The 17,158-nt window shown below is 36.6% G+C and overlaps 1 pseudogene; it reads left to right on the top strand.

Moving 5' to 3' along the window:
• Window positions 1-16,745, top strand: part of LOC129903585 (F-box protein PP2-B10-like) — a 40,923-nt pseudogene extending 24,178 nt beyond the window's left edge.
• Window positions 16,746-17,158: the final 413 nt, after the last annotated feature.

The following is a 17,158-nucleotide window of genomic DNA, read 5'->3' as shown; positions in this document are numbered from 1 at the left end:
TTATACTGTGGAGAATGATATTGGAAGGAGAATCAAATGGTATGGACGATGGGGAGAACATGCCATATGATTTCAAAGACTACCTAAAGAGAAGATAATAAGGAGACAATTGACTTACCCAAATATGCAACAACAAAATGGAGTAGCCAAAAGAAAATATATAAACACCTGACAGAGATATGAAGAAGTTGATATGTTCAGTAGCCCACCAACCCATTCTAGAAGTAGCACACCATTGTTGAAGCCATCAGCCATCATCTTTGAAGCCTCTATTATTGAATGGAAAATTCAGCCACCAACCACATTTTTAAGGCTATAAATAGAGCCTTATGTTTCTCTTATAAATCAACACACAAAAATACAATCCAGGAAGAGATTGTGAGAAGAAGAGAGTTTGGTGAGGTTTTTTTGTAGTGAGAAATTCTTGGTATTCTCTGTAATTCTATTCTTGTGAAATAGAGTTGTTTTCCTCCTAAATATTTGTCATAGTGATCAAAGAATCACAACAAGTGATATTAGATCCTTCGATTCGGTGTTCGTCGAGAGATATCGGAACACGAAAATTTCAAGCCGAAGTTGCATTTCTTTGAAAATGTGATTGTCGGTGTGTTTTTATCACTTCATTAGATTCCTTGTATTGATACGAATTCAACGCAATTTTTCGGAGGCAAAACGGAGCTAAAACGAAGAAATTATGGTCATTTAAAGTTTACTCTATTTTTTGGTTTTCTGTCGAGAGAAAGAACAAGGTGAAACAGTACTTGCCACGATAGCACCCAGTTAGCGCCACGTCAGTGTTCAGTCACCCTACCACACAGACACCAAGTCACGCACAGTCAGCACCCACTCAGCACCATGTCATCATATTTTTTTTGAAATTTATGAAATAACCCTGGAGTTACTAAAATTATAATTGTGCCCCAAAAGTTCAGTATATTTTCAATTTAACCACAATAGTTTGGTGTAAATTTAGAAAATTTCTGAAAGCTCGATTTTTACCCAAGAAGAGTGAATCCTACCATTTTTCACCATTCCGGATACGCTGGTGAGTTCCATTTGGTGAAATTCTGCTCCAAAATTTTGACCAAGCATTTTAAAGATATGATGGAAGAGTCGTCATCATCATCATCTGGAGCTATGATAAAGTTTACTACCACAAATTACATATTGTGGAGACCTCGGATGGAAGATCTCCTCAGTTGTAAAGATTTTATGATCCCATAGAAGAACCTCGATTCCACTAAAGAAGCAAAGGGGAAAATTATCGATCAAATTCGTCAATGGATTGACGATAGCGTTTTTCATCATATTGCACAAGAAACAGACGCGTATCCCTCTGGATGAAGTTAGAAGGGATGTATCAAGCCAAGACCACTCAAAACAAAGCCCTGTTAATGAGGCGTTTGGTAAATTTGAGGTTAAAGCGCGAAACTTTAGTTGTAGAGCATATTAGTGAATTTCAGAGCTTGATAAATCAATTATTGTAACACCCCCCAAAATTCTTCACTAAGATTTGGACCCTTCTTCGTATACGTGTAGGATCGAACTCGACTATTGTGAAGTGTATGCAGAAGTTAGGATGAGTTCCTAAGTAATTGAATAGCGTTAGAGGTGATGTGGGGTCATAAAGGATCCCTAAGACCGAGCTAAGTCCAAAGAATTCGTCTTGGCTAAGTTTTAGAATGAGTCTGTATAAGGGGTTGACTTATAATGACCATATCTTTTGAAATATGATGATCTGGGTGGCCCATGACCTATTAAATTAAAGTTCTTCGAGTCTTCTTTCCAATGCCGCCAAAATTGTAATTTTTGGAGTTCGGAGTCAAAAGTTATAACTATCTTAAGACGGACTAGTACTGCAGGAATTTCAGGCCTGGGTGGCAACTGCTGGAAACCTGGGCTTGGCGCCGCAGTGGCGCGATGCGCCACTATCGCGCCAGGAACAAGCCTCAGTAGTTTGGTCCCTGGCGCGGCGCGCCACTACAAGATGTGCAGGGTTTTTAAGTTTATTTCCTAGAAACCAGAAAACTTAGGCTTGGTGTTGTAAGGGCGCGACGCGCCATTATAGAGCCATAAAACAGTCTCAGTAGTTTGGTCCTTGGCGCGATGCGCCACTAGAAGATGTGCAGGTTTTAAGCCTATACTCGACGTGGCGCTGCAGTGGCGCGGTGCGCCACTATAGCGCTAGGGGAGTTTTAGCCATTTTTCCAGATTTTTGGTGAAAGGGCAAATTGGGCATTTCCCAAATTATATATACCCTGATTTGGTCATGTTTTGGACCATTATTTCATCCCCTTCCTCTCTCTAAAAAGCCCTAGAAATCCCCTCTCTTCTCCTTCAAATCCATTTCTAACAAGGATTGCCTTCAAGAACTTCAAGAATTCAAGCTTTCCATTGAAGGCCTAACATCAAAGTTTCTTTAAAGTCTTCACCAAGGTATGTAAGGCTACTCAAAGCATGGGTTGAGTCCACCCATGTGCCCTACATCTTCTTTGAGATTTATTGTTCATAAGAATGAAGTTTATTGATAGTGTTAGGTCCAAATAGGTCCTTTTCATCTATTAACCTAATTTTTTTATTATGTTGATATTGTGGAGTCAAAAAAGTGATGTGCTACATGTTTGTATGAGTTGATTGAGATGAGAGGTAGAACATATATTGTTAATTTTCTTAACTATGTTGATTATGATAAAGAATATTAATTTTCTTAAATATGTTGCTTATCTTGAATTATTGATTTAAAACCTTGGAGTTGTGATAAGTCCCAAAAGATTTGTTAAATGAATAGAGGAATGATTGGATAGGTTTGTATGTTGTTATAAATGCATATTTAATCTACTCTTGAAAGATATAATTGGGATTGATCGGATAGTATGATTGGGAGAGGTTTGATTGTGATAGAGATGATGAGTTGACAAGGTTCTAAATGAGACTTGTCGATATGATTTGACTGAGTTGATTGGATGGAGTTTTATGATCATTGAGTCTTGGGAGGAGTATCGAGCACCGAATTGAGTGAGAGTAAGTAATAACTCAAATTCAATAACTACATCGCCAAATGTAGAAGGGGATGGAACCGTTAAAGTTGGATGCTTCCCCAAAATTATTGTCCTGACATTGTAGGACTTGGTTGGATTAGATCCATGATTGGTTGATTTGTTCATACCCTGGAAAATTATGAATGAACATGGCAACAACATCGGCTTGTTGTACTATCACTGACTCATAAGTGATGGTTGTCGGATAAGAGAAACTCCCATATAGGTCTTGATAGTACTCTGAGTCGGATTGGGTTAAATTGTATGTGATTGGTCCCGTCTAAACCATATTCTTGTTTAGACTTAGGACACTTGATTGAGTTGTTCTTCTTTCTGAGTTGAGATTCCGAATTGGTTTGATTCTTTCTGATGTTGTTTCATTCGGCGATTTTACATACTTGTACATTCCACGTAATGCCATCATTTGGCCTGCATCATTTCATGATGCAGATACAGGTACTAGAGATCGTCAATCGATGCACCGTTGAAGATCGACTTACTTCCAGCTAGTTGGTGAGTCCTCCCTATTTCGGAGGATACCGAGCTTTATCTTTGTAGTTGTGATTTGTTTTTCCCTTATTTTGATTTTTGGTAGCCATGGACTTGTCATTGGCACCTTTGGATTGTTGATAGAGGCTTCATAGACTAGAGTGTGGAAATGTTCATTGTTCATTTTTTTGACTAGTTTTATTTTAGCTAGTTATGGATTTGATATTTGTTTGGCCTTTAGCCCTAGCTTATGGATAATGTTCCTATGATAGAGCCTTCCGCTGATAGAATGTGATTGAATGAAAGTGTGACTGGACCAGGTGGTTCGCTTGAAGGCCAGAAATGGCTTTTGAGTGCCGACCACGTCTAGGGTACCCTCCCGGGGTGTGACAATTATCGTCTATTGACATGCCACTCGGGGATGATATGCAAGCCCTACTACTTCTTAGTTCTTTTCCTGATAGATGGGAGACGCTAGTAGTCTCTTGCAACAATTCATCTCTTGTTGGAAATTTGACCATGTCAATGGTCATACATGCCTTATTTAATGAAGAAGCTAGAAGAAAGGACATTGATCGTGGTGAATTGCATTCCCTTATTATAGAAAGAGGGAGACAACAAGGAAAAAGTCAAGATAAGAGGAGAGGTAGAAGAAAGAGTCGGGGAAAATCCACAAATGGTAGGAAGCCATCATATGAGTGATACTACTATGGAATAAAAGGCCATTTAAAGAAGAATTGCAAAAAATTGCAAAAAGAGAAGGAGCAGTTGAAGGAGAAGGATGGAAATGCATTAGTCACTACCCACGGAGAGGTAACCATTTGCTCCATCCAAGAAGAGACATGCCTTCACATCTCAAGTCAAGAAGACAACAAATAGGTGGTAGATACTGCAACATCATACCATGCTCTAGGACATATTTGTAGCAACCTATATAAAACTATATGTGAAGGTATGCTCAGACAGCCTCAATGTTATGAAAAAAAGGCATCTCAAAACCTGTGGCACTAGAGACTCGATCACATGAGTGAAAAAGGGATATCAATTCTAATGAAAAAGCAGCTTATCATTGAACGATGAGGCCACTTGGTTTGTAATCAAAACATTGAAGCTTAATCAATTTTTCTACAACAGGACCATCACTACTTTCCTTGCTATTAAAATTTCCCAATTCTATTTCCATCCATCCATCTCATCTCAGTTTGGAAAATGTTGCAAGTCTCACAGTGTTGATTTGTTCTTTAGTCTCAGTTTCACTTTTATAATTAACTAATATAATATTTGAATTAGTAGATTCAAATCCACAGTACATATCTACCAATTTGAACACCAAATAAGCAACATAATATGTATTTGGTGACAGTACTTTTATTCCTATTCTTCCACAAATATTCAACCAACATGCATAGCCAAGACAGGCCACTTCTGAGAATCTGCAAAAAGTATTGTAAGAAACATTTCTAAATATAATTATTCTAAAAAAAACTTAATGATATGTAGGGCTTTATCTCCATAGTAGGTACGAGATGCGGATTTGAATTAGTGGGCTTTGGGTACTGTATGGTTGAACTGAAAACCAATAACTTTTAAAAGATTGAGTTATCTATAGTACTATCTATGCAATCTAACTTGTTAATTCAGATTTTTTTTTGCTTACAATCAAATTAGTGTTGTCAAGATTGAGTTATCTATAGTACTATCTAATTTCCCTAACTCATGCTAACAATACTTGGTGTTTGGACTTTTCAGTAGTGTAGACCTCCTTACTTGTGGTTGTGGTGCTTCTTCGACTTCTTCTTACAATGCATCTGGAGTTTCAAAGGATCCAGTTTTCCATGTACTCTTCTTGTTTTGTGTGTGGAGATACCTCTGATGCAGGTGATTTGGGTTTTCCTGTTGCCTGTTGGTTAGTTTCTATCTTGTTCATCTGTTCTTTTTCTTTGAGCTATTCTTGTTGCTTTTGCTCAATAGCTATTGAGTCTGGTAGGAAACGTCTTTGAAATACCATGTTAATGCTTCATCAAATACTGCATTTCTTGACACACATGTTCGATTAGTGGTTGGGTCACAACACCTTCATTCTTTTCTTTGTTTATCTAAAGATGCATAAACAGTCTTTTTATCAAATTTTCTACAGATATGATCTGGCAGCAACACATAGCACACACATATAAATACTCGAAACAGACTTACAATAGGTATCATCTTCTTGAGTTTCTCAAATGATGAGATGAATCACAATCTTGCTTGTGGGAGCCTGTTCATGTTGTGGACAACGGTTTTAATAAATTCTGCCCAAAATCTTGTTGGTACATGCATATTATGCAACATAATTCTACATATCTCTGCCAATTGTCTATTTTTTCTTTTAGCTACTCCATTTTGTTGTGGCATATTTGGGTAAGTCAAATGTCGCCTCATGATCTTCTCTTAAGGTAGTCATTGAACCCACGTGATGTGTACTCTCCCCGATTGTCCGTACAAAGACATTTGATTCTCCTTCTAATATCATTTTCCACAATATGTTGGAACTCTTCAAACTTCTCAAATATTTCAGACTTCTTTATGAAGTTTTCTTTAAAATTGTTCCTTAAGAAGTCATCAATTAATGATACCATGTATTAACCACTGATAGAAGGTTGTTTTATTGGTTCAAACACGTCTGAGGGCATCAGCTCCAGTATCTTCTTGGCTTTATATTTGGATTCTCCATAGGCAAGTTAATGCTTTTGCATATTGGCATCTAGAACATATAGTGTGTCCTCTAATCTCAAGTTGGGGAAGGTGTTTTGATTTTTACTGCCACATCCTGATTTTTAGTTTGCTATAGCTCACGTTCCCAAGACGTGCATGCCTTAGATAAACTATTTCCTTACTCCATGTCTTCTCCACATAAGCTATCTCGGTTTTTTGGGGGAAGGAAGCATCACAACTAATGTTTGATACGATATTAAATAATGAAAATAAATTAGACACAAGAATTTTACGTGGAAATCCCTCAAACAGATAGATGGGAAAAACCACGGGGTAGAAGGATTTTACTATGATAATATGGGAGTACACTGCTCTCAAATATAAGGAGAAAACAACAATAAACATTTTCTCTTATAAAAGGAACAACTACTAAAGAGGACAATCAAAGCTATAATATTTATCTTGGTGTATAACTCTCTTTATATTCTTACTCTCTCTTTTTCTGAATGAATCAAATGAGGGCAAGAGGCTCTCTATTTATAGGAGAATGAAAACGCGTAAAAGGAATGAGTATATGCGTTTTCATCTTTTAAAAACGCGTAAAATGGCAGTTGGCAACAATTTCAAAAGATGTTGCCACCTACCCTACCTACCTTTTACTTTTTTTCTTTTTACTTTTCTCCTTTTTGACTTTTCTTGCATTCTCACACTAGAAGATTTAATTGAGAATCAATTAAGTCTTCACACCATCTTTTCTACTCAATTACTACAATGTTACATTTCTGCTAGGTCAATAAAGATCGACACCATATAAACTTGTTACTGTTGATCAGCTTTGTAAACATCTCTGCTAGGTTGTCATTAGTGTGAATTTTCTGAATGTCCGCACTGCTTCTTCCACCTTCTCATGAACAAAGTGATACTAAACTCGTATGTGCTTTGTCCTTGAATGAAATACCGGATTCTTTGTAAGATGCAAAGCGCTCTGACTGTCACAAAATAGAGCAACCTTCTCTTGTTTGTGCCCGAGCTCCTCTAGTAACATCTGCATCCATATTGCCTTTTTGCTAGCTTGTGTAACTGCAACATATTCTGCTTCCATCGTAGATGTAGCCACGATAGATTGCAGTTTTGAAACTCAGCTTACAGCTCCTCCATCAAGAGTAAACACATAACCTATGGTGGACTTGCTTTTATCAAGATCACCTGCATAATCTGAATCAACATAACCTTTAACAGGAAAGTCTAATCCTCCATAACACATTACAACATCTGAGGTACCCTTGATATATCTCAAGACCCTCTTAATGGTATTCCAATGCTCTCTACCAGGATTAGTCATGTATCGACTGATCACTCTCACTTCTTGTGCAATGTCAGGTCTTGTACATACCATAGAGAACATTAAACTTTCCACTGCTGATGCATATGGTACTCGAGACATCTCGATCCTCTCTGCTTTATTACTAGGACTCATTCTTGAGGATAACTTGAAATTAATAGGAAGTGGGGTAGAAATTTAGTTATAGTCTTGCATCTTAAAGCATCGCAAGATTTTCTTCAAGTAGTTCTTTTAAGAAAGCCAAATCTTCCTATTAATTCTGTCTCGGTGAATTTGCATCCCTAGAATCTTATTTGTTGGTCCTAAGTCCTTTATTTCAAAATCCCTAGCCAACAGTGTCTTTAAATTTGTGAGACGATCTTTGTTGGGGCCTGCTACTAACATGTCGTCAACATACAACAGCAAAATAGTAAAATCGTCATCACCAAATCTCTTGTAATAAACACAAGGATCTGAACTATGTCTTTTGTATCCAAGGCCTATAATGAAGGAGTCAAATCCCTTATACCAACACCTCGGCGCTTGTTTGAGACCATATAGAGATTTTTTCAACCTATAAACCAAGTTCTCTTTTCCCTGTTCTTCAAAACCTTCTAGTTGGAGCATGTAAATTTCTTCTTCATGTTCTCCATGAAGAAATGCAGTTTTGACATCTAACTGCTCCAAGTACAAGTCAAATGTAGCACACATCTCCAGGACTACTCGAATTATTGTGAGTCGAACCACCAGAGAAAATATCTCATTGAAGTCTATACCTTCTTTCTGAACGAATCCTTTTACCACCAATCTTGCACAATACTTCTCCACTTGATCATTACCATTGCATTTGATCTTGCAGATCCATTTGTTTCTAATGGCCTTCCTTCCTTGTGGTAATTGAACAAGATCCCATGTTTTATTTTTATGAAGAGCTTCAATTTCTTCTTGCATTGCTGCCATCCAAAAGATGATTCTTGGCCTTTCAGATCCTCATGAAAAGTTGAAGGCTCTCCATCTTCTGTTAATAGACAGTATGCAATATTTCTCTCCATAGAATAATTTGAGTGCCAAGCTGGTTCTCTTCTCTCCCTAGTTGACCGTCGAACTTGTGGAATTTCAATCTCAGCTTGCTTTTGTTCTTTGTGCTCTGGTGCTGCTTCAGAAGAAACTGGAACTTCTTTTATTTCTTCAACTTCAACTGTAGTAGTCTCTGATTTTTCTTTTGAAGTTCTACCTTCTTTTGCTTATATCTTGTTTTCAACAAATACAACATCCCTGCTGATTACCACCTTACGGGCAGTGGGATCCCACAAGCGATACCCTTTGACTCCATCAGCATACCCTAAGAAAATGCATTCCCTGATTTTGGATCCAACTTCGATTTTTCTTGGGTGTTGTACATAACATAAGCAGGACTACCGAATATATGTAGGAGAGAATAATCAGGTGGTTTTCCTGTCCACATCTCCATTGACATTTTCAGATCAATTGCGATTGATGGTGATCGATTGATCACATAACAGGCGGTTTTGACTGCTTCTGCCCAGAATGGTTTTTCCAACCCTATAGTTACCAACATAGCTCTTGTCCATTCCAACAAGGTTCTGTTCATCCGTTCCGCTACTCCATTTTGTTGTGGAGTATATACCACCGTGAACTGCCTTTTAATACCTTCTTATTTATAGAAGTTATCAAATTCATCACTAGTGTATTCTTCTCCATTATCTGTCCTTAAACACTTGATCTTTTTATCAGATTCAAGTTCCACCCGCACTTTGAACTCTTTGAAGACTGGAAAAATATATGTCTTTCTCTTGATTGGATACACTCCAACTTCTCCTGGAGTAATTGTCAATAAATGACACAAAATATTTCGCTCCTCCTAGGGACTCCACCGGTGCTTGCCAGACATCAGAGTGGACCAGATCTAATATTTCTTTTTTTTAGCAGAGGAACTGCTAAACTTCAGTCTATTTTGCTTACTGGTAACACAATGCTCACAAAAGGGTAGTGAAACCTTTTTGAGCCCTGCAAGAAGCTTTTGCTCGGCAAGAATCTTCAAACCTCGTTCCTATATATGACCAAGTTTATGATGCCATATCATCGTTGATTCTTCAAATGAACTTGCTGACACGGTTGATGTTTCTCCTTATTGGTGTGTTTCACCTTTCAGCACATATAGATTTACAGCAAGTTTTTCTGCTTTCATCACTACAAGCGCTCCTTTTGATATTTTCATGACTCCACCATGAGTCTTATATGAACATATATTATCATCTAATTGTCCCAAAGACAATACATTCTTCCTCAAGTCTTTGATATGTCGTACCTCCTGGATGGTGTGTATCGTGCCATCATACATCTTTATTTTGATGGTCCCAATACCAATAACATCCAAAGCATGATCGTCTTCCATGAACACAAACCCTATTGAGATAAGATTATATTGATGGAACCATTCTCTCTGGGAAGTCATGTGCCATATTGCTCCTGTGTCCATGATCCAAATATTAGTAAAACGTTTTCTGCCTTTATTATTTGATATTGCTTCACTACATAAAATATCGTCATCATTCGAGGTACTTGCAACATTCCCTTGAGCATTTGATGACTCAGGGTGTTCACTCTTCTTGAACCAACAATCTTTTTTGAAGTGCCCTTTCTTTCCACAGTTGTAACAATTGATATTCTTCTTACTTCTTGATTGAGATCTATCATGATTGTGACTTCCACTGGGGCCACGTTCTATTGGTCTTCCTCTCACCATCATTAAAGCTTCAGCTTGCTGCGAACTTGCTTGTCTGTCTTCCTTATTTTTGCGCTAATTTTCTTCTTCTAAGACGGCGGTTGTAATTTCATCAAAAACTAAACTGTCTATATTGTTCATCAGGTTGATGATGAGATGATCATACGAGTCAGGCAGACTTTGAAGTAGAAGCTCCGTACGTTCAGTCCCCTCTATTTTGCAACCCATTATTGTAAGTTGCGAAAACAGAGTATTCAAAGTATTGATGTGTTCAGTAACTGACATGGACTCTGTCATTCGAAGAGTATACAATCTTTTTTTAAGAAGATTTTATTATACAAAGACTTGGACACATACAATCCCGTAAGAGTATCAAATATTTCCTTCGCAGTCCGTTTTTCAACCACACTAGATAACACTTGATCAGCTAGTGTCAAGTGTAGATCAGCAACTACATTGCTGTCTATGTCATTCCACTTGCTATCATCAGTGAAGTTTGTGGGTCTGCCTTCAATTGCAGCTAAGCAATTGTCCTTTCTCAATATTGCTGTTATTTTTATTTTCCGCAATGAGAAATTAGACCCATTGAATTTTCAACGTCCAACTTTATTGTATTCGACATTGTTATTTGCTTCACACACTTCTAGATCATTTCTGAATATTTTTGTAACAATCATGACAAAATATACTATCACCAAAATTTAGTATTCACGTGAATAGTATTTTTCACCGAATTTTACTATTCATGAAAATTTACTATTCACAAATAGTACCTTCGCATAAAATAAAAAGAATAATCGAGGGCTCTGATACCACTGTTGGGGGGAGAAAGCACCACAACTAAAGTTTGATACGATAATAAATAATGAAAATAAATTAGATACGAGAATTTTACGTGGAAACCCCTCAAACAAATAGAGAGAAAAAATCACGGGGTAGAAGGATTTTACTATGATAATATGGGAGAACATTGCTCTCAAATATAAGGAGAAAACAACAATAAATACTTCTCTCTTATAAAAGGAATAACTACTAAAGAGGACAGTCAAGACTATAATATTTACCTTGGTGTATAACTCTCTTTATATTCTTACTCTCTCTTTTTCTGAATGAATCAAATGAGGGCAAGAGGCTCTCTATTTATAGGAGAATGAAAACGCGTAAAAAGAAGGAGTATACGCATTTTCATTTTTTAAAAACACGTAAAATGGCAGCAGGCAACAATTTCAAAAGATGCTACCACCTACCCTACCTACCTTTTACTTTTTTTCTTTTTACTTTTCTCCTTTTTGACTTTTCTTGCACGGTTGACATGACATAGATTGACTCAAATTTTCTTTTCTGCACCAACGGCTGAATGTTCTTAGTACTAAATTCATTGTAATTTCGAAATTATGGTTTTAGACTTTAATATTTGTTAAATTTTACTAATTTTCGCAAATGTTTTCTGTGTTTAAAATATTGAGTTCAATCGACCACATTGTTCAATAGCTCTAGTTGCCTATATGTTTCTGAAGGATAAATAAGAAGAGAATATATTTCTTAGAGAATGATCAATTTGATTAGGCTACTTAAATCCACTTGAGATGATTACAATCATCAATTACATCTCTATTTATACTACTTAAAACATCAATCAAAGAATCTTGCACAAATAACTAGATACATGTATCACAATTCATTAGATACATGTATCACTAACTCCTAAAAGACTTCTCAAAAAACTAAGAAATAATATTGAAAGACTAAAAATCAAGGATAGTATACTTGTGAATGCATTAATTCCAACACTCAACCTTAATGCATTTGCTTGACAACTCCAATGCATTCTCGAAGATAGCAAAACTTTTCTCTAGGAAGTGTTTTGGTGAAGATGTTAGCAAGTTGTTCTCTTGTCTGACAATAATGCAACTGAATTTTGTCTTTCTCTTGTGCATGATCATGATGACTCTACTAAGAATGTTGAAGAAAAAGGTGAGAAAAGAACTAGTCTTTTTTGAAAGGTTTGCAAAAAGACTAATCATAATACAGAAAAATGTTGGCACAAAGGCAAGCTTCAATATAACTTTTGTAAAAATTTTGGCCATATTGAGAAGGATTGCAGGCACAAGCAACGCAAGAAAGAAAATTTTTGTGAAGGAAAGGAGGAAGAAAATGAAGAAAATCTTTTCTTCACTTCTCAATATGATGATTCAACATGATTCTGCTTCTTTTTTGGATTGTACTTCTTTTTTTGTTGATTTTTTGAGAAATTTTGAGAATTCTCATTGATTCTGGACTGGAAAGTTGTCTCATTCGGTGGGATCGTCACAAAAACATCTTCGCTTCTCGTGTACAGGAAACAATCCAACTAGCTCTTTGATGGAAAGCTTAGAAAAATCTTTCAAGAGATGTGAAACAAAGCTTTCAACTTAACTTTGAAGTTGACCCAAGTAAAATCTTGTACGGAAACCCAATTGGTAAAAAAAACTTTCAACTTAACTTTGAGCTAGAAGTTCCTTATAACCTTTATTCATATTAGAAGCTCTTACCACAGTAAGGAATTGTTTTCAATACATTTTAACATTACAAATCATCGAATTGAGGTCTATACGTATTTAAGGAACAGTCAAAACATAGCTTGGAATTTTGGGGTGTTACAGTTGTCCATCAAAGAAGTTTCAAAATCTTGTAGTCTTAATTCAATTTCTAATAAACAGTACATAAATTCTGCAACTTTAATCTATTGATTTTCCAGATGGACTATTTCTGATCGCAGAAAATCTCTCCTTAACATCGCTGAAAGATGCAGCTACGTCTTCAGCTGTCTCACAAACATTTATGTCTGCAGAAGAATCCAAGGGAGACATTTTTACCATCTGATTATCAAAATATTATTTCTAGATAAGTCTATCTAATGGCTTTTCCTTCCAAGAAAAAACTTTACTTCAGTCTTTGTAACTCTCCGGTTCTTCTTGATCAAGGCAGATTGGTATCACTTCTTCATTTCCCCCATCCTTTTTGTGTCATTGATACCCAGTTGCTGGAAAATTGTAATGTGTACATAAGTAAAAATATTATGTATATATTCTAGGGAAAAGGCTCATTTATGTCATTGAACTTTGGAAAAAGATTCATTTATGTCATCCGTTAATAATGATAAAGGGACGTATGTGTATGAAAAATGGGACGTATGTCGATGATTATGTAGTATGTATTGGTGAAACAATGGAAATCATGATGTCAAGTGGCTACAGCCCGGTCCAACCGACCTGATAAGAGCAGGCCAATGAATGGCTTGCTCATTCATAAGGGTCGTTGGGTGGTCCGGATCCAGGCCGCCTTTCAGGTAGCTAGTCATGTCAAGTGAGCGTGGTTGGTCTGTGACGAGCCTGGCCCAATCCGTTGAGTGGTGTAGGCCTTTTTTCAGCCTTTTTGTTTTTTTTTAAATCCAAATGATGTTTTGTGTCTGTGGTTTGATCAGTCAAATAGAGATTTTCAGTGGATAAGAAGACAGGGAAGAAATGTTTTATGGTAGTAGCACGAGAACTTGGTATTATGTGGAGTTGTACACCAAAGTTGTTGAGGAAATATCGTGGATTAACTAGCACACAATCATAAAAAAGAAAATGTAAAAGAAAAATAACACAAGGATTTAAAGAGGTTCGGCTATGTCTACTCCTCCTAGCAAAAGCGGACAAATTTTTTAACTATGAAAGAAAGAGAACAAGTTTACAATGCTTTAGGATCCCCAACTACATACCCTATATATAGATCCCAAGTAGTCCCAAACCTATAAGGAAAAGGTTTTCCAATCCTAGAAGGACAATATATTCATTTCCCATATTTATTAGGACAGTGGTCTCCTAAACCAATAGGGATTATGAGTTTCCTAAAATATACAAGAAAAAAATTCAAGACATAATTAACAAATCTTCCCCTTGGTTTGAATTCCTTTCATCAATTGAAATAACGTCTCTCTGCCTTGCTCTTATCCCTCCAAAGGGCTTACTGAGTACAACTCACACCAAGCAAACTTATTGGTCCGGACTCTCTTGGTCATCATATCTCCTCGATTATCATGTGTAGACACTTTCTTCACATCAACAACCCCTTTAAATACAACATCTCGGACAAAATGATGTTTGACAACCTTTTGTCCCCTTGGCATTAAACCAAGCTTGCATTTTTTATTGTTTTGAAGAGACTCAATCACTTCACCCATAGCACCAATCCACTGATTTGCTTTTGAACTAGAGATAGCTTCTTTATACTATTAGGCTCAAGCACGTCAATGGTCTCTGTGATAAAGCGAATTCTACAAAATTTGCATATCCAAAAAGATTTTCATCAACCACGTTTGCAATCTTTTTGGTTGGTTGATCACTCTCTTTTTTCTGCCTGTTGCAATGCTATATGATTGTTGTTGCATAGGTGCATCATCATTATCATCTTGATTAATATTTTGCATCTCCTCCACTTCTAAAATATTAGGCTGAGCTAGTGGAGATTCAAGTTCTAGCTCTATGCGGTCACTAACACCATGATTTGTTTCTTCTATTGCCTTTTCCTTTTGACTGTCCAGTGAGGCATATTCATTGAATTTTACATCCCTACTAATAAATAACCCTGAATTCTTTTGATCTGTGTACGACAATCTATAACCTTTCACTCCAGTTGCATATCCTAGAAATATGCAATTTTTTGCCCTCAGCTCAAGTTTTCCATCCCTCACATGAGCACAAGCAGGACAACCAAATATCCTTAAATTTGAATAATTAGCAGGCTAACTGGACCAAATCTCAAAGGAGTTTTTGAACTCAATAGCTGTGGATGGAGATCTATTGACCAAATAACAAGTTGTATTGATTGCTTCAGCAGAAAATCCTTGCTAACACATAAGTGTGAAAGCATACTTCGTGCTCTATCACAAAGTCTTATGTTCATACATTCTGCAACACTATTGTGTTGTGGTGTTCCAACACAAGTGTGGTATCTCACTATGCCTTTTTTGTTGCTGAAGTTATTGAACTCTAAGTTGCAAATTCCAACCCATTGTCAGTTCGAAGACGCTTAACTTTTCTCTCAGTCTGCTTGTTCTGATTCTTTCAACTCTTTTGGAAAATTCTCCTCAATTGCCTTCCATAAAGCCAAATCAAATCTAGAGCAAGGAAGCAGAATTGCTATCAGTGCGGGGAACAGGGTCATTACAAAAGAGATTTTCCTAAGCTAAAGGAGAAAAGAGAAAATCAGAAAGTTGATTACTCGGCAAATATTGTTGACACTGATAATAATTCTGATGACAATGACTGTGTAAGGGAAGGTTGTTCAGTGAGTTCTAATCATATGCACAATTCCTAGGTTCTTGATTCTGGTGCAACTTTCCACATGTGTCCACACAAAAATTGATTTGCAACTTACAAGGAGGTGAGTGGGAATGTTTGCCTAGGTGATGATAATCCATTAGAGGTAGAGGGGATTGGTAGCATTAAATTGAGAATGTTCGATGGCATTCTCAGAAATATTGAGTGTTGGTATGTTCCTCGAATGAAGAGAAATTTGATTTCTCTTTTGACTTTGGATGATCAAGGGTATAAGTTTCACTCAGAGAATGGAACACTTAAAGTGTGTAAAGGCTCCATGGTACTCATGAAGGTTAAGCTTCATTCAAGACTGTATTATCTACAAGCTAGTGTAGCTGAAAGGGAAGCAATTGTAGCTTCTAGAAAGAGTGATCGGAATCAGTCTCAATTGTGACCCTAGCGACTTGGTCATATGAGTGACAAAGGATTGTCATTGTTGAACAAGTAGAATTTATTGGCTGGTTACAAAAATCAAGCTTTGAATTTTTGTTAGCATTATGTATCTGGTAAGAAAACAAGGGTGAAGTTTAGCAAGAAAGTAGCGCACAAGACCAAAGACAAGTTAGATTATATACATTCAAACTTGTGGGGTCCAAATAGAATTCCCTCCAACAAAAGTATTGGGAATAGTTGTCTCACCCTGACTTCAGGTTTTATATTTTTGCGGTTCCTTTCCATGACCTCTAAATTTTGAAAGATATTTTACTTGATTCAATACAATTACTAAGAAAGTGTAAGTTTTTTGTAGATTCTCTAAGGTGGCTAAACTTAATTAGGTTTGTTGGCTCGATATCCGAAGCAAAGTTGAAACTCGAATATTGTCGGAAAGAACCATTTATTTTGCTTATCTAGTGTTCAAATTGTAAAATGGATTTTATGGCCTTAGAAATGCTAAGGCAGTCATTGGATTTGTTGATTCTGAGAGTGACCATGAAGCAAGGAGAACCTAGAGTGGCACTACCCTTGAAAAGAGGTGATGGATGGAATTAAAAATGGAAAACTTTTTCAATGATAAAGGAGAAAACGCAGATGTTGAAGCGTAATTGATGGAGATTAGGCATCTTGGTAGGAAACATGGCCTCATTATACAAGGAATTGAGTTTCGTCCAGAATGAAAAAGAGATCAAGGATCCTCCTCTTACTATGCCTTTTGTTTTGGTGTCATTTGGATTGATTTGAATACTCCCTTCCCTAGGAACGTATGGAGAGAGAATTGTATTTGGTTAGATAATGTGTGGTTGGTAAGCATAAATCAATTTTGTTAACAAGGTACAAAATATATCGTCAAATATTCAATATGATTTTACTAATTCTAGTATCGTTCAAGTGTCTGAGTTTATCCACACCTAGTTATTTCAAAATGTTCATGCACAATAGAAGAGTGAGTTGATGCATGCACTAACCTCATTAATTTGATTGTTACGCTACTTGTTTATAGTATCAATTTTTGCACTCTATTTCAATTAAACACCCCCTCCGTTTAATAAATAATCCTCCATCCTTAAAAGATTTTCTATCTAGCCAAATT

This window comes from Solanum dulcamara, chromosome 9 (genome assembly GCF_947179165.1).
Source record: "Solanum dulcamara chromosome 9, daSolDulc1.2, whole genome shotgun sequence".
NCBI classification, from domain to species: domain Eukaryota; kingdom Viridiplantae; phylum Streptophyta; class Magnoliopsida; order Solanales; family Solanaceae; genus Solanum; species Solanum dulcamara.
Note: the sequence above shows the minus strand (reverse complement) of the source record. Positions and strands in the feature narration are given on the sequence as shown.